Raw genomic sequence first — 18,298 nt, forward strand, 5'->3', positions numbered from 1 at the left:
AAATATCTTGCAGGATGCAAATAGACAGCCCCCGGCCCCCGTGCTTTGTGGCATAAATTTAAGATAATTAAAAATACTAAGCTCGGATTAAGCCTGATTTTCTGTCAGTGGTGGAGGCTGTGGGGAGGAGGGGGAGTCCTGCTGTGGTTGGTGCTGCACAACCCCTGGAGAGGCGATTCCTGCCTCTGATCTGGGCTCTGGATTGCCGTGGGTGCTGGGACCTCCTTCCCCCGGCACCCCCTGCATCCCCGCAGGATGCCTTTGCCTTTAGGCTGGGGAAGGGGAAGCTGCAGGGTCGCTTGCAGAGTTTTCTCCCTGACCTGAGCATGGCCAGGCGCCCTAGAAGCAGAGGAGATCTCCCCCAGCTGCTTCTCCTCCTCCTCCTCAGACCTTTGTGAGGCGAATCGGGGCTCCCCGGGGAGCAGCCCTGTTGCTATCACCACCCTGAGAGCATCCCTGCCCTTCCCACCACCTGCTGCCGGCTCCGGCATCACCTGCAGGGAGGAGCGCGGGTCTCACGCACGGAATGAACTTTTGGGGTGGGGTCTGCCCCCCCGGCAGCCTGGGGGACACCAAACTCAGGTAGGAAGCACCAACAGCTTCTAAAAAATGCCTTTATTCCTGCGGCTGCCGGGAATGCGAGCGAGCCCGGGCCAGGGGAGCAGCTTGCTCTCCGGGATTAGCGCTCACCCCAGCTGGGCATTGATCTTCCCCTGAGCCTCCCCACGCCCCGCTCCCCTCCTCGCTGCCGCCCAGCCGGAGGAGAGCAGCGGAGAGGGAAGGGAAGGCATGGCAAAGGGAAGGGAGATGCCAGGCAAAGCCGGGAAAGGCTTTTTTTGAGGAGCAGATGGGAGCAGGCAGCGAGATGCGGTTGATTCCGTGAGTGGGTCTGGGGTTTTATTACCTTTTTTTTTTTTTTTTCCTATTTTTCGGGGAGGGCAGAGACGTTTCCCAATTAGCCCAATCAGGCTGGAGATCCTAGGTGTCAGTAGTGAGTAGGAGCGAGGGAAGGCACCGGAGGAGGAGGAATCCAGGCAGCCGGAGTTGCAGCCCGGGGAGAGCGGCGGCGGCGCTGGCAGCCCCGGGAGGCGGCCCCGCTCCCTCCCCGTCCCCATCCCTTTCCCCATCCCCTGCAAACTTTAGGACGACGAAAAGCGCCTTGGGGGACCCCCTCCAGAGACAACCTGCGCTCCTCCGCCTTCTCCCCTCTCCCGGAGGTGGGTGGGCTGGAGAAAGGAGGAGCAACCGGCCACTCTCTCTGCAAAGCTAAAAAAAAAAAAAAATAGGAAAGAAAGAGAAAAAGGATAGAAAGGGATTTTTATTATCGCTTCCATTTTTTTAATTTATTATTTTTTTACTATCCCTCCCCCGTGCATTGGGCTGCTGTTGCCACAGCACTTCTACACCTCTCCGGCTATTTTATTTTTTTAATTTTTTTTTTTTTTTTCGGAAAGGGGTGTGTGCCTGCGCGTGTGCCTGTGTTTGCAAAAGAGCCTGGGTGTCCAAGCCGGCTCCGCAGCCACCATTGGAGAGGAGGGCTGGGGAGGAAGGGCTGGCTGGCGAGACAGCCGCAGTGCGAGCCCTGCCCGGCGGGCGGGAGGCCGCGGAGCCGGGCATGGCCCCGTAGCGCATCCCCTGCCTGCCTGCATCCATCCCCCTGCCCGCACCCCGCCTGCGGCTCCGCTGCCCGGCTCCCCCCACTCCTGGCTGATTTAGAGGCGGGGGGGGGGAGGGAGGGAAGGGTTGATTTGGGGGGGGAGTGAAAACTGGAGCTGCGTTTCCCCCCCTCCGTTCTCCCCCCCCCCCCCCCGCTCCGGCTCCGGGCGAGCCAGACACGGTTTGCCCAGTGCAGAGAGAGGGGCTCCGTGTTCCGCCTCCGTGGAGTATTTGGGATTGGAGAGAGACACACACGCGCACACACACACACACACGCACACAGAGACCATCTGCAGTGTCAATGCGGCGCCTGCTCTGAAGACTGAAGTGGGGGGAAAGGAGAGGAGAGAAATATTATATGTATATATATATTTATACATATATATATATATACACCAAAACCCACCCAAAGCAAGCGAGGAGCATTCCCAGGTAAGAAGCCCCCCGCCCCGCCCGGGCAGCGGGGGCTGCGGGAGGATGCCCCGGAGGATGCCCCGGGAGGGCTGGCGGGGCTGCAGCGGTACCTGCCCTCCACACCTGGCGGCAGTGGAGGGGGTGGGGAGGGGGCTCTGGGAGGCGCCCCCGCCGCTGCTCCCCACCCCCGGGTCCCGGGAAGGGGGTCTGGGATGGAGGGCAGGGACCCCCGCGGACAGCGGGCTGAGCCGGGGGGCTCGGGCACGGCCCCTCCCGGCCCGGCTTGGGAGGATGCTGGGCGGGGGGCGCGGCGGGGAGCGCCCCTTTTCCACATGCCCAGCGCGGAGGGGACGCGGTGCCCGGTGTCACCCGTTCCCGGGTCCCCGATGGCTTTTTCCCAGTGCACAAGGCTCAACTTTTCTCCCCGGAGGTAGCGGCTCCAGCGGCGCAGCCCGTCCCTCACCACCCTCGGCATCCCCCGGCTGCGGGTTTTCCTCCCCTCGGGGGGTATTTTCCCCCTTCGATGCTCCGGAGCTCTCCTCGGGCGAGGAGCTGGAGGCATTTACAAACTTTTCCTGCTCCCGGTGAGGTTGCAGCTGGACGGGGCTGGAGGCAGAGCCCAATTCCCGGGGAGGATGACACCTCCCGGGTGACCCGTGGATGGGGACAGGGGCCAGCCCCGGTGGTGAACACCTGAAAGGGAAGGGCAGACCCTCGTGGCTTCCCTTCCTGCAAGATGCTGGGGAGTTTTCCTGCCCAAATCCCGGCTGCGGAGTCCGCGCTGCTGAAGCTCCCTCCTTTCCCTCGGTGCATGTGTGTGCTGCGTATCGATGCTCTGCGTTTATCAGACATATGCCCTTAAATGATGTAGACCGGGAGAAGCGATCTAAACAGCGGAGCCGCGCGTTGTTTTGGTGGAAATCCACGTTGTTCTGCTGGAAATCGAATGCTCCGGCAGCAGCTGAGTTCCTCCCAGACAAACAAACCCGCTTGCTCAGCCCCAGCAGGGCTGTTTGGGTTTGTAGCCGGCTGCGTGTGGCTGCTCCATCCATCCCCAGCCCGGAGGAAATCCTCCTCCCGGGGGCTCCATCTGCTCGCCGTGCCGGGAAGGGATGCGGGGGTAGGACCCGTAGGGCTCGCCCCGGTGGCCAGGAGCCGCTGGAACGCGTGTGGCTCCCGCACCTCTCCCGCAAAACTTCCCCACCCCGCGCTGCTCCCCAGCCCTGCCGCCGGGCAGCTCGCTGCGAGCGCACCTGATCGCCCGCGGCTTCCCTCCGCTGCCGGGGGGTGCGATGCCTGGGGAAAAGAGGTTTTGGGGAAAGCGAGTGGGGGTCTGGTGCTCCCCGAGTCGTGGGGTGAGCGCTGCAGAGGGGAGGCTCGGCCCGGGACCCCCGAGACTGCCGGGGGATGCTCTCGTTCCGCGGGAACAATGACGGTGCCAGGGGATTTTTACAGCCGACGCGAACTGCTCGCAGCCTTCTAGGGACTTAATCTTGAGCGTGCACAAATATTTTGGAGGGCGGAAAGCGTGCTAACTTCTTTTCTTGACCTGCCCTCTGTTTCAGGCGGGTGTTTGTGGAAATCTGCGAGCGGGGCACGGGGGGCTCGGGCTTTGGCGTCTCTGTGGTTTTTTTAATCACGGCGTGTGCCTCCCAGCGTGGGATTAGGTGCTTCCTCCCCCCCGCCTAAGCCTCTGGCTGGAGGTGCAGGGGATGCGAGCAGCGTTTTGCTTGTGTTTTTGTTGTTTTGTTGTTGATTTTTTTTTTTTTTTTGGCCGGGGGAAGTGCGTGTTTGTTTGTTTGTTTGTTTGTGTGTGGGATCCTTCGCTAAGCCGGGCTTCAAGCGGTGCAACAGATGTGTGTGTGTGTGTGTTTCGCGTGTGCGGCCAGGTTTAAACACGCAAGCCCAGCCCCGGCACGAAAAGCTGAGGTTTTCTCCCCTCCTCTGCCCAGACCCACCCTCCATGGGGTGTCTCCTTTCCGACAGGACCGCTCCGAGGCTTCTTCTCTCTCTGTCCCATCCTGAATTCGTGTGGCGCTCGGCGGTATCGATACCCCGCGAAATAAATGACAGCCGCATGATCTAAGCGCTGCTTATGTCCAAGACGGGTGTTTTAGAAGCCGGGCTGATGATCAATCACGGAGCTGTAGGGAAGCATTGGCTCGGTGATCGGAACTGCCTGGCAGGCACCGAGGGCTGGTGTCAAACGCGCTGGGGAGGGATGCTGCAAACCCACGGGGACACGCTGAACTTCTCCGCGAGGAGAGCCAATATTTGAGCTTTTCCTCAGCGGATTCACCTGCCAGCATCCCTCCCTGCAGCGCTGAGAGCCTGGCAGCCGGTGGGTGAGGCAAAGCGAGGGCTGAGCAGAGGCAGCAGAGCTGCTGAGCTCTGCCGGGAAGGCAGGAGCCGCCTGTGGCAGCCCCATCCCGGGGGGCTCAGGGTTGCCGGAGCCCTTTCATATCAATTCCTCCACTTTCGCAGGCTGAGGAGGGGGAGGAGAGATGCCGGCGCCCCTTTTGTGTTGCATCTTTTCTTCCGCTTTGTCTCTGCCTCCCGATGCCGAGGGGCTGCAGTAAAAACCGAGCTCCCTCTCGCCGTGCCGGGGCTGGATTCGTGGGGAGAGCCCGGCAAGATCTTGTGATGCTCGGGATGTGCTGAGGGTTCACGCCGTGTGGGAGTCAGTTTTTTTTTGTGAGGAAGGGAAGCCTGAGCAGCTCCCTGCAGAGCTGAGGAGGATGCTGAGGTGCTCCACGCTGGCCTGACCTGGGGAGGGGGTCAGAGGTGGGGCTGCTGAGTTCTGGAGTTCGCAGCGCCGGAGTTTGGGGCTTGGCACTGCCCACATGCGCTTTGGAGCGGGATGGCGTGGTGTCCTGGGAATCATTGGGCTGCTCTTGATGTATTTATTATTTACAACCCCTCTAAAGGGGGGTGCCCACAGCCGAGACTCCAAAGTCTCCCGTGCTGCCCGCGAATCGCCCTCCCCAGCCAGGGATGCGTTTTGGGCTGTGACTGTTCCCCCTAGCAAAGCCCTCGAACTGCTTCATGCTCTAACGCGAAGCATCTGGGGAACCTTTCTGGCTCTCTGAAAGGCTTCAGAGGGCTCTCTCTTACTCCCTCCTTCTGGCTGGCGAGACGCGGGGAAGGGACAGCAGCGCTCCAGGCGCCCAAGGCAAGGAGACTTCCCGTCTGTGCGGAGAGTCTGGGCAGCCCTCTGCCTTTCTGCGGGGCATCGGCGCTGAGCGTGCCTCCCTGCATGTGAAAAGTGCTTTATAGCCCTCAGCTCTGAGCTCTCGAGGAGCCTGTGACTAAAAGGAAAGAGAAGAAGGAGAAAAAAAAAAATAAAAAAATTACGTAGTGCTGCCCACATGTTTTTCACTCAGGCTCTGAATGGTTTTAAAACAGGAGCCCTCACTCAATTCCCGTGGTGTGGATAGGGAAACTGAGGCACAGGGATTTAAAACATAACCACTCACTCAATTCCCGTGGTATGGACAGGGAAACTGAGGCAGGGGGTTTTAAAACAAAACCATCTACTCCATTCTTGTGGTGTGGATAGGGAAACTGAGGCAGGGGGTTTTAAAACAAAGCCATCTACTCCATTCATGTGGTGTGGATAGGGAAACTGAGGCACGGGGTTTTAAAACATAACCACTCACTCAATTTCCGTGGTGTGGACAGGGAAACTGAGGCACAGGGTTTTAAAACATAACCACTCACTCAATTTCCGTGGTGTGGATAGGGAAACTGAGGCACAGGGTTTTAAAACAAAACCATTCACTCAATTCCTGTGGTGTGGATAGGGAAACTGAGGCAGGGGGTTTTAAAACATAACCATTCACTCAGTTTCTGAGTGATTGGGAAACTGAGGCACAGAGAGGCAAACAGCTCAGTCCACATTTATTGGTGAGGAATTCTCGCTCACCAGCCTGAAAAGCAAACTGAGCCCCAAGTGGGACTTTGATGAGAGCAGGGAGCGGTGCCCTGCCCTCCAGTCTGTGCTTCAACAGCCAAGAGCAGCCCTTGGACAGAACAGGACATTTCCAGGGTTGAATTTTTTCCAGTTAAAATGGCAAATAGGTGCTTTGAAGTGAGAAAGAGTCATGGAATTACAGAACAGTTTGGGTTGGAAGGGACCTTAAAGATCATCTAGTTCCAATGCCTTGCCATGGGCAGAGACAACCAAACGTTTTGGGTTAGAGAACGGGCCTGGGAGCAGCTGTGCTTTCATGGATCTCAGTCCCAGTGCCTTTAAAATTTGCTGCAAAATGTTTTTAATCACCTTTGGGAATGGAGACATCACTGCAAAAATGACGTGCTGAGTTCCCTCCAGCCTGTGTGGTGATTCTCTGTATCTGCCATTCTCCCTTGGGGGTTTTTTGACTCATCCCAAAGAATAGTCTGGGGTTTTTTTTTTGTTGGTGCATGAGCTCTGTGAGTTTGCCTCATCCTTAAGGGGCTGAGCAGCCACCTGGGTCCCCTGGCAGAGCACCCAGTGTCATGTGGCACCTGTGCTGAGCCCTTTCCTTGGTAAAAACCCCTCTGGGAGCCCTCAGAGATGCTCTGAAGGCCCTGAACAGTGGTTTGTAAGCCCAGTGACCACTTCATTTTAGACATCTGTAGCCCTCCAGCTGATGTGAACACTGCCAAGGACATGCTCCCTTCCAAGGGGATTCCTGGAGCCATGGAGGCAGCCAAATTTTTGCTGCAATATGATGTCCCCAGCTGTTCCTACCTCAAATATTAATGTTTGTAGAAGACACCAACTTCTCAGAGCCTGAAGACCTGGGGGAGAGCAGTGACTGGGTTCAAACCCCCATCCCACTCTGCTGCCTCTCAGCAGGTGGCCCTGACCTCACCTGGAGTCACTAGAGAGAGGTCATTTGCAGACTCTGTGACCTGCTTTTACTCCAGGCTTTGCTGCTGAGGGTTTTCCCCCCTTTAAAAAAGTGCTTTTTAAATGCTTCATGCAGCGAAACAGGAATCCAGCCCCAAAAGTCACGTGGCTGAGATTCCCAGGCTCCTTTTGCGTGGGGATAAATAAAAAGTCCTGCTGAGCGTGGCAGGATTTGCACTTGTGACCCAAAAGGGAGATGTGGCACCTCTGATTCTCCTGCTTTTCATGCCTGATCTCTGAATTTCCTTCCATCTCTCTTATCCACACACTGATCTGCTGGGGCTTTCCCACCCAGCCATTGGCAATAAATTTATGGGATTTGACTGGCACTTGAATTTGCCAGGATGAATGTGTGGCCCTGATGCAGATAATGCAGGTTAGCTTTCCACTACAGGCATTAACATGATCCAAGCCCAAACATTTCCCCCTCCTCTGCTCTCCTGCAAGGGCCAGAGGGATAAATCTTGATCCTGGGTGAACTCTCAGCCAAATGCATGTAAAAGTTTGTGAAGGGAGTCTCCACAACCTCTGTGTTGTTTCCTCTGGAGCTTAAAACACTCCACAAGGGAGGAAAGGTGAGGCTGGTGAAGGTGTTTTATTCCCAGTAGTGTTTTCCTGGGAAACACTGAGGAGATGCTGGACTGGTGGCTGCCTGTAGTGGTTAATATTGATATATTTGCTGTTTTTTCTGAACGAGGGACTCACACTTGCTGCCAGCAGCCCCCTGATGCTCATTCATGCCGAGCCTCTCTGGGGGCTGGCCGGGCATTCCGCTGCTTGGTGACTTGGTTTTAGAGTTATAGGGATCAGGAGGATGAATTAGCAGTAAATTACAGCCTGGATGGCTTCATCCTCAGCAGTGACAAGGTTTAAATTAAAAATATCTTGCCAGGATGAAGCACCAGTAAGTCAAGCTCTGCTGTTGTGTCAGTCTGGGTCCGGCAGCGAGAGCTCAGCCCCGGTGGAGCAGGAACAGAGGAGCCCACACATTGATTCCCAGCCTAACTGGGAAACTGCCACTTTGTTCCTCCTAGCAAACATTCCTTCTTTCCTTTCCCTTTTGCCTCCTTCCCCAGCTGAAGGGAGGATGGTCACGCTGGGAAGGTGGGAGAAGCTTTGCGGATTCGCTGCACGTGCGCATGGCCCTGTTTGACTTGGTTAGAGCATATTTGATTGTGAAAAGGGATTTATTTGTTTTTTGTGACAGGGGATTTGTCTATAATGTAGTGCTGGAAAGAAAACTCATTTAGAGACTAAGGAGGTGTATCCTGTTACAATTGCCTATTGATGGAATAGCAAGTGCTTGGTGTGCTACACAGCTTCATTTTACTTTAGGGAAACTTATCCTGGGCTGCCAAAGGGAGACTTGGATTTGATGGAGAGCTGTCCCACGGCCCTCAGTGTCTTCCTTGGCTTCTTGTTTCCCCATCTATCAAGTGGGGGAGGTCTCCTAGAAGGGACTGTCCCTTCAGCCACCACCTAATGCTTGCTTTGCTCTAATGACCTTTAAAAATGACTCATTTTTTGTGAAGTGAGTAAAACCAGGGGGGTGCTTGTTGGGAGCTCACTCAGCAGCCTGAGGAATGGCATCATGTCCATGGATAATGGTCACTAATGGGCACTGTCCCACCCCTGGCAGTGCCACCTTCTTCTGCTGGCTGGGCAGAGGCTTTCAGAGGTGCTGAGGAACAGGAGGGTCTGTATTCAAGGCAAAGGCTCTGCCCCCACAACCCTGCCAGGGAGAGGAGGTGAGCTGGGAATACGACCCCACCAATTGTGGAACCAGTCAAAAGTTTGCATTTTTCTTTGATGCACAATCTAGGGAAGAAAAACCCACAGCCAAATCAGGGTGGGCATGTGTGCCTTGGAAAAAAAAAGGAGTTTTTGGGCTGTTTTGGGAAACTCCTTCTACTTGTCAGGGTTTTGGTGCAAATTCCTGGGTCTTGCTAAAAGCAGAGCAACACCTGGAGTTTTTAAGCTGTTCTCCTGGGTTGTGTAAGTGTTGAGGGGTATTTGCATGGATAATTGTGGGTGTTTCCTCCTTTTGGTTGTGCCTCACCCTTTGCACTCTCCCCTTTCCTCCTGGCTGGACAGTGGGGCTGTCCCCTGTCACAGCCTCCTTTCCTTCCAGCCCCCCTGGATCCCAGGAGTGATTCGGGGGGTTGTAATGACCTCAAGATTTTGAGGCTTCCTACCACCATCCCTTTTTGGATCCCAGGAGTCATTTGGGGGGTTGCAATGCTATCAGTGCCTGGTGTTTTTGAGACTTCATACCCCACCCCGTTTTGGATCCCAGGAGTGATTTGGGGGGTTGCAATGCCCTCGATACCCAGTGATTTTGAGAATTCCTAACCCCATCCCTCCTTGCATCCCAGGAGTGATTTGGGGATTGCAATGCCCTCGATACCCAGTGATTTTGAGACTTCATACCTTATCCCTCCTTGGATCCCAGGAGTGATTTGGGGATTGCAATGCCCTCGATATCCAGTGATTTTGAGACTTCCTAACCCCATCCCTCCTTGCATCCCAGGAGTGATTTGGGGATTGCGATGCCATCAGTGCCTGGTGCTTTTGAGACTCCACACCCCAGTCACTGCTTGGATCCCTGACTGCTCCTCTCCAGCTCATCCACACAGCTTCCCCAGGGAGGGCAGTGCTCAGGGACAACCTGGAGGGGGACTTCTTGCTTTAAGTCCATCTGTGCCGCCACTGAAGCCACCTCTGGGAGGGCAGTTGCCTCCTCACCCTGAAGACGGCGGGATGAGCTCCGAGTTCTCCTCCTGTGCCGAGCTGCTATGGTGATGAGTTGCTATAGAAACACATATTTAGCATTATTATTTATTATCAAAAGGTGCTTCTTTTCATCCCTTAAAAGCAGGGTTGTGCCCAGCAGATCCCAGTGCTGGCTGTGGGACACTGCCCACCCTGTCCATGTGGGATGGGGGGGGTTAAGCTTCCCGGGAATCCAGGTTTATCCACGCTGGAGGCAGGGAACCGTGCTGTGCTGGCCCAGCAGGCTGATCTGGTTAAACAAATCCCCCGGTTTGTTCCCGTCACAGGTCCCTTCCCTCCTCAGATCCCTCCTTTGGAGGGGGATTTGAGTGAAACCTCGTGTTACAATGAGCTTACTCATCTCCACACTGGTAATCGCGTGTCACCACTCGGGGTGCATCAAGTTCTGTGACAATGTCTCTTCATCCAGCACTACTGCTGCATTCACAGCACCTCGTGGGCACTGCCTGCTCAATACCTGCTCTTATCTCTGCCTCTGCTGCTCCTCGTTGTTTGCTGGAGTCCCTCCCTGTCTGCAAGCCCCTCCTCTGATGCTCCCGTGCTGGGGTCCTGCTCTGCTGAGCCCCCCTGGAGCTGCAAGGGGCCAAGCAGAGCAAGCCCTGCTCAGGGCCTGCCCTCACCATCCCTTTCTAGTGCCCATGGGTGGGATTGATCCTGCTTTGGGGGGGTCTTGCTCCCCAGGAATGGGTGCAGGTTTGCTCTGCAGCAGGGACCTGCCTGGATCACGTTTATCCAGCCCATCCGTTGTTTTTGGGAATGCCCAGGAGGTGCAAGAGGGGTCCAAAGGAGTCTCCTGCCTGCAGCCACTGGATTCACAGCTTCCCCTGGAAGCTGGCAGTGCTGCAGAGGTGGCTCTTCAAGGAAACCTCCCTCCTTCCCTCCTGCTGTCCTTCACAGCCTGGCAGCCCTCAGGATGCTGCAGGGGCTGCACAGGGGTGGCACAGGGGTGCTGTGGGAGGAAGGAGGGATGTCCAGGGGCACTGGGAGGAGTGGGGCTGCTTTCCCCCTCTCTGGCTGGGGCTTGGCTTGCAGCAGGGATTAGCTGTGCAGCTCTGTCTTGTTCCCTGGAAATTGCCTAGTGGGGAAAAAAAAGAAACAAAAAAAAAAAAAAAAAAAAGGAAAGAGAAAAGAGAAAAGGAAAACAACACAGCTTTTCTGGATGCTGAATGAACAACTGGGAGGTGAAGTTTCAGGGCTGGCTGGAGCAGCTGCAGGGGGTGGCTCAGCCCCTCCTCTCCCACCCTGCACAGGTGCTGCAGGCGCAGGGCTGGTTCAGCTGCAGGTGCTCCCCTGGAGACGGGGTGGGGAGGGATGCAGGAATGGCTGCACCACTGCAGGATGCTGGGTAGGGAGAGACCTGGGCTTGGGGGAACCTCTGCTGCTGCTCGCAGGGTGAGTTCCCTGAATGCCTGCAGGTCTCCACCTTTGGCAGCCTTTGAGGAAACAAAAGGAGGTTCTTGAAAGCACCCCCTCGGGCAGGAATGAAACACCTTCCTTTGCAGAGCCCTCTCCTTGCTTGGGCTTTGCATTTTCCTTCATGGAAGCTCTGCTCCTTGCAGGGAAGAGAAAAAAAATTCCCGGGGTGAAGGAGCAGGGCTGAGGGGGATGGGGAGCCTTCCTGGAAAGTGTGGGATGGAGATGGAGGAAGGGATAAAGGGGTCCAGTGGAGGGGTCTAGGGGTGAATGGAGACCCCTGTAACTCCTCGTGTAGGGTCACATCCAGCCTGGCTCTGTTGTAGGGATGGTTGGGAGCATCCTGTGGGGTGGGAGGTGCTCCTGCACAACCCAACCCCTTCTCCTGCTGAGGGGAGGCCACCAGAGTGGGACATCTCTGAAAGGAGGGGGCCTGGCTGTGGGAAATGAGAGCTTGCTCTGTCCTGGCTGGCTCACCCTTGTCTGTGGGGGTCTGGAGGGTTTGGGTTTTGCTTCTACCACCCCTTTTTTTTCCCAATCTGAGCTGCACCAACCGCTTGGATATGTGGTTTGGAGAGTGGTGGAATGGATTTGGGGCCAATTTGGGAGTTCCTGTGGATCCCACCGGCCCTGAGACCATCCAGTGTCAGGTCTGCCTCCAAAAGCCCCCTGAGGGTGGAGTCATTTTGGCCACCTTTGCATCCTCTGGCTTTCCCTTCCTGGTCTCCAAGGTCACTCCCAGAGATCAGGAGCTGCTCAGCTGGGCCAGGCAAGGGCAGGAGGAACCTTGGAGCTGCAGCCTCTGCCTGGGTGAGGGATGGAGAAGGGAGGAGAGGCAGGTGAGCCATGGCAGGAGCTGGCTACTTAAACCAGCACCCCTTAGAGCCACTCAGGAGGGATTTTCCCCCCTCTTTTATGCTGGAGTTGCTGCCCTTGCCTGCCTCAGCAAGGCAAACACTCGAGGGGATGCCTGAGAATGAACTTTTAGGACAAATTTCTCTCTGCGTAATGTCTCAAAGAAAGCAAGGAGAGGAAACAGCAAGCAGGCCTAATTAGGTAAGTATTCCCCATTAGGAAGGGGAAGGAGCTATCAAGTCGATTTCCATTTCCTTCTTGTTTTACATGCCTGATTTTCCCTCCTCTCCAGGAGGCGGTGTGTGAAGTAGGTCTCTCCTTAACTGGGAGAAGTAAATAATCAGGACACGACGAGCTCCCGAAGCTCTTCCCAAAGCTTTCCAAATCTGGACTAAGCTGAGGATTTTTAGCATCTTCACCAGCCTTCCAGGAGCTCCCCAGCATCCATGAGACCTGACAGGGACTTATTTCTCTCCTTCAGGCTGAGAACCAAGGTGGGCAGCAGGACTTGCATATTCCTGCAGATATTTCTCCCTGTTTCACCTGTTCTGGGTGGAATTTCTGGTCTCCTGGCTGCTTCTCAGTCTAAACCTGGGTGTGAGCACATGGAGGTGCCTTGCTGCACTGGGAAATGTGATTGGGACCAGCCCCTAAACCACCCCCCAGTCCACCCCTCCCTGAGCCCAGCGTGTCCCCATGTCCCCACGTCCTCCTGGCCGAGCCTCACCCCCGTGTTCCCAAAGCTGCTCTCCTGGCTGTGCTCTCTGCTGCCTCTCAGAACAACACATTGCAGCGTGGGCTGCAATTATGGAGCCATCAACGGGTTCTTGTGACACATTTTGGCGAGCCTGGGGACGCTTTGTGCACCAGCCTGCGAGGGAAGCTCTCTCCTCCCCCCTTGAGCTGCCTCCCCCTGCTCCAGAGTCTGTAAGTGGTGTTATTAAAGCTGCTGTCGTTGGCACAGTCAATGGCTGACACAAGGCAGCCCTCAGACTTTGACTCATCACACACACACACACACACACTTTGCAATGCATGAGCCACAAAAAAAGCCCATTTCTCACAAGCATCACCCTTTCCCCAGCTGCTTGGGCCCTTTTCTGCATTCATTTCAGAGAAGAAGCCTTGATTGTCCTGCAGTGTGAGGAAGGGATTGGAGTTGCATCATGCTGCCTGCACGTTCCCAGCTCTCTCATTATCTTTTGCTGGAAGTTGTGATGCCTTTTTTTCCCTAAATACAACTCCGTAGATATAGATATATACGTGTGTGTGTGTATGTTTTATACATATACATAAAAATACACATTTATATGCACATTGCTACACACAAATGCAAACTGCACATGCTTTGGAAATGCCAATCTGTTCACCCTGCACTTTTCACAGATCACTGCCAATTTTCCCTCACAGTTCAGGAAAGGTTCTGCAGGTCCAGATTTTTGGAGAAGGAAGAGCAGCCTTGCTGCAATAGCTGGAGTTAGGAGGGATTTAGGCAAAAAAAAAAAAAAAAAAACAGTTTTCTTTTTTTCCTCCAGCATCCCTTGATCAGATGCTGGTGGCAGAGAGATGTTTTCCAGCTTGTAGGGAGGAGAGGGAAGAAAGAAAAGAATTTGAGGTTTTCCTCCACTGCAGAACTGGGAATAAATAGAACAAATTTGGACAAACCTTTGTGTCTGGGAACGTGCTCCAGTTGAGCTTGGCTGCCTCAGTGCTTTCAGAAGGTGCTGGTCCAGGCCCTGCTGGTGGCAAAGGAATCTCTGAGGGGCTCTCAGGGCTAGGGGATGATTGTGCAGCAATCCTCATCCTTCCCAGTGGCTCAGCTGGACCCTGGCCACGAGCACTCAAGTGGGGCAGCACGAGGTGCCACGAGCCTGGAGGAGATCCCAAGCAGATTGGAGCTCCAAGACAATCTGCTTCTCTGCTTTCCAGTCCTTGGCTGTGCATGGAGACGTGCAGAGGTCTCCCTGCCTCCTGCTGGTTGATGCACAGGGTCCTTTGAGCCACATTTCCCCCACTGACAGCCCTGCTGGCCACTCAGGCTGCCTCCCTGCTCTGCCTCCCTGCTCTGCCTCCCCTCCTTCTGGGGATTTGTGTGGGAGGATGATTCTGAGGCTTCTCCAATACTTGAACAAGGGTATGGGAAAGTGACTGTGAGATGTTTGTGATGCCTCAGGGTTTAGCTTTTATATTTTTCAGATTCTGTGCTGCTTTAGTGTGTGGGTCTGAGCTTCATATAGGGGATGGGGAGCTCTCTGCACAGAGCAGGGAGACAAAACAATTCCTGCTCCAGCTGGGACCAAGGACAAATGAGCCAAAGCTCAGGCCAGGAGCACAAACAGCGTGGGCTGAGCCTCAGGTGGATCCAAGTCTGGGTTTTGTTGTGTCACATCCCTGGGTGGCTCTTGGAGCCCATGGAATGTCCAGGTGGGACTGGCCCAGCACCCCTGGCCCCAGGGACAGTGCAGCTCTTGGGGCCAGGTTTGGCTTTGGTCCCACCTGGATCCTGGTCCAGAGGCTGCTGGGAAGGCCGAGCTCCGTGGGGAGCACGAGGTCAGGCTGGGGAGCTCCACGGCCAGGACGAGGGACAGGACACGAGGGAGCAGCCTCGGGCTGGGCCGGGGCAGCTTTAGGGTGGCCGTGGGGACAATTCCCTCGTGGAAAGGGTTTCCAGGCAGGGCAGGGGCTGCCCGAGGCAGGGCTGGCATTCCCATTCCCGGAGGGATTGCCAAGCCCCGTGCATGTGGCACTCGGGGACGTGGCTGCCGTGCCTCAGGGTTGGCTTTTCTGTGCTCCATATTCTGTGCTGGAGAGAGACAAACAAGCAGGGTGGGAGTGCCTGGGCCAAAGCTGGAACGGGACAATGAACTGCAAGGTGCAAATGGAGCAGAGCTGAGCCAAGGCAGAGACCCCGGGAGCGCTCGTGCATTTTGGGACCATTTGGGTTCCTCTTGGCTGCAGCCCTGGCTGGGCTCTTGTGCTGCCCAAGGTGGATCCATGGAGGAGATCCTTTGAACAAATCCCTGCTTTATTCTTTAACTCTGCCCAGCCTCTGCTCTAGCTCAGCCTTCTCAAGGCATCACCTGAAGCCTTTTCACTCAATGATTTGCCTCTTGGTTTCACTTGGTCATTGTCTTCTCTCCTGCCTTGCTTCTTGCTCCCTGGGAACACAGGCAGCAGAATCAGCTTCATTTTATAAAAAGCAAAAAGGTCTCCGGGTGCAGGGTTGTGCTTGCCTGTCTCTCCTGCACCGCTCTCTGCCAGTGGGTGACTTCTCTCACCACCCATAATTAGCCTTTCCCAAGGCCTCACGGTTGCTGGGCTCAGGCAGAAGGTTTTACAGCCACTGCCTCTTCTCAAACACAGGAAAAAAATAATCCTCAGCTGCAGGAGCAGCTTTTAAACTGGTTCCTGATGCTGCTGAGGCAGGGTGGCTGCAGGAGGGGCCCAGCCCAGCCCCTGGCAATGCTGGGATGGAGGATGTGTGTGTCAGGCTCCCCACGCAGAGGAAGGAATCAAATATCTGCCCTATCTCAAATGCCATGCTGGGCTCCTCTGGGACAGAGTTATTGGTGAGGAGGAAGCTGACCTTCTCCTGTGTTTATGAACTGAGTCTCTGGTTCACTTTGGGTTTGATTTCCACCCCCCTCCCTCCTGTTACAGAGTGCAGTACTCCATTTCAAAGGAAATAACATTTTCTTCATTTTCTCCTTTGCTGGGATTTGTTTTTAAGTGCTGCTCAAGATGAACAGGATTTCTTCCCCTCAGCTTTCTGTGCTTTACCCTTGGCTTGTCACCCTGGAAGTGGATGTTGCTTGCCCATGTTTTTGGGGCACCAGGTACATTCCCCTGTTACAGCTGCTGAGAGTGAGCAAATTCTCCTGGAGCTGGGAAAACACATAATTATTTCAGTAGTCAGACCCCAGCGAGTTTGAGAATTAAAAATTCTCCTCATTTCCCTCAGTGCTACATGGATCTGTCCTTCTTCCTCCTGGCTGACTTATCTCCAGCCTTCCCTGGCAAAGCTTTTGCTGCAAATCCTTTCCTGCAAGGGCTGGTCTTGAGCATCTTTAGAGCAGCAAGTCCTTTGGAGCCACATTTCCTTTTCCTTCCACTTCTAGCTGTGGAGAGCAGATTTTAGGAAGCTCAAGAGCTCTGTCTCTCCTGCACACAGGTCCCTTGGGGACATTTGAAGGCACTTTGCTGAAGTTCACAGGTGACTTTTGAAAACCTCGGCCATTGCATTCATGTACATATATAAATATATAAATATATATATATATATAAAATATCTGTTCTCTCTTCCCTCCTGTTTTCTTTCTCTGTCAGGAATCCAGCTGTGCAACATGTGGCACTTGTAGGGCTTGGAAGGCAGGAAGATCAAGCAAACACAGAGCTTTCAGCAAGAAGAGATAAATTTCCAGAAGAAATTCAAGCCACGTAGGCCCAGTCTGTTTTAGTTTTAAAGCCCTGCTGGTAGTGATGTGTGGGAGCCGTAGATATAAAGCCGTGGAGAGAAGAAGAGTTTATTTGTATTATTTCTGGCACCTTGGTAGAAAGAAAGCCCCAGTCCTGAGTTCGTGGGGCTTGGCACAATGTTTGTCTGCATGGTCTGGAGCAGGAAGCTGCCTGTTGAGCTCTGCCTTCGTGCCTGGCTGGAAGGCAGAGGGAAAAAAGGGAATTATCTGCCCTGGCTGTTGTAACTGGAAGAGGAAAGTGCTGGATTTGTGGGGGTGTGTGGGATGCAGATGGCCCCAGAGGAGAAATCTCTTGTTATTAATAACCCCTGGAATTGTGATAGCAATTTCCCACCTGTGTGGAAACGCCGCCGCCGTTTTTATCACAGGAGCTGTGCGCTCCCTGCTCAGCCAGCTGCTGGGGTTTCCTGCTTTCTGCAGAGACAGAGGGCAGGGCAGGGTTTGGGGTGCTGAGCCCTGATCGTAAATTGGCCCCAGAGGAGAAATATGTCATTATTAATAACCCCCAGAATTGTGGTAGCAATTTCCCACCTGTGTGGAAACGCCGCCGCGGTTTTATCGCAGCGGTTTTATCGCAGCACTCTGGCAGGAGCACAGCTGGGAGCTGGGGGCTCCCTGCTCAGGCAGCTCAGGGGTTTCCTGCTTTCTGCAGACACAGAGGGCAGGGCAGGATTTGGGGTGCTGAGCCCTGATCAGAAATTGGCTGCAGAGTGTGGTATTTTCTGAGACCCCTGACGAAGGGAGGAAATGGTGAATCTGACTCCATGTTCTCAGAAGGCTAATTTATTATTTTATGATACTATATTATATTAAAGAATGCTGTACTAAACTATACTAAAGAATGCAGAAAGGATACAGACAGAAGGCTAAAAGATAATAATGAAAACTCGTGACTCTCTCCAGAGTCCTGACACAGCTTGGCCCTGATTGGCCAAAGAGTGAAAACAATTCCCATGAAACCAATGGAACAATCACCTGTTGGATAAACAATCTCCAACCACATTCCAAAGCAGCAGAACACAGGAGAAGCAAATCAGATAATATTGTTTTCCTTTTTCTCTGAGGCTTCTCAGCTTCCCAAGAGAACAACCCTGGGCAAAGGGATTTTTCAGAAAATGTGATGGTGACAGCAGGGCTTCGGTGGTGAGCTCCTGGGGGTGTTTGCTGGCCTTGACCTGGCCTGGGAGCTGCTCTGTGGGCTGCTGCTTCTTCAGAGCATCACTGAAGGGTTTGGGTCAGAAGGAATCTTAAAATTCTACTTCCAGCTGCCCTCAGGGATGTCTTTTACCAGCCCAGGGTGCTCCAAGCTCCATCCAGCCTGGCCTTGGACACTGCCAGGGATCCAGGGACAGCCACAGCTTCTCTGGGTACCCTGTGCCATGGCCTCAACACCCTCACAGGGAAGAATTTCTTACAAGTATCCAATCTAATCCTGTCCTCTTTCAATTTAAAGTTATTCCACCTTGTCCTGTTTTTGTGTTTTTTGTTTTTTTGTGTTTTTTTTTTTCAAAAAAATCATTTTTATTTTCTATTTACTACTATATTTTTTTTTTTACTAAGGTAAAAATATAAATAAGCCCACAAGTGACTCCTGGATGCCACTCCTCAGCTCTAACATTAGTGTGTTAGTCATCTATGTTTAATTTTAGGAAAAACTAAGTAGTTTTTGGAAGAATTTTTAGGTTTACAGGATTTCTTGGTCACAAAGAGATGCTGTGCTATAGCTCATGTTTGACTGGAATGTTTAGGACCTGTTCGATTTTTATGTTAAATTTGTGGAGTTACAGTAGTATGG

The 18,298-nt window shown here is 54.0% G+C and overlaps 1 protein-coding gene across 3 annotated transcripts in view; it reads left to right on the plus strand.

Moving 5' to 3' along the window:
• The first annotated feature begins 259 nt into the window (after nucleotides 1-259).
• The window catches only part of PLXNA4 (plexin A4), a 459,202-nt gene continuing 441,163 nt past the window's right edge, over nucleotides 260-18,298 (plus strand). The window contains exon 1 of one of the 3 annotated variants that reach the window (XM_038153056.1): nucleotides 260-582. The gene's annotated coding sequence lies outside the window, so the exon portion shown is untranslated. Of the gene's footprint in view, nucleotides 583-633; nucleotides 880-926; nucleotides 2,089-18,298 lie in introns of those variants that run through there. The other 2 variants (XM_038153057.1, XM_038153055.1) reach the window with 2 other exon arrangements.

This window comes from Motacilla alba, chromosome 1A, assembly GCF_015832195.1.
Source record: "Motacilla alba alba isolate MOTALB_02 chromosome 1A, Motacilla_alba_V1.0_pri, whole genome shotgun sequence".
NCBI lineage: Eukaryota > Metazoa > Chordata > Aves > Passeriformes > Motacillidae > Motacilla > Motacilla alba.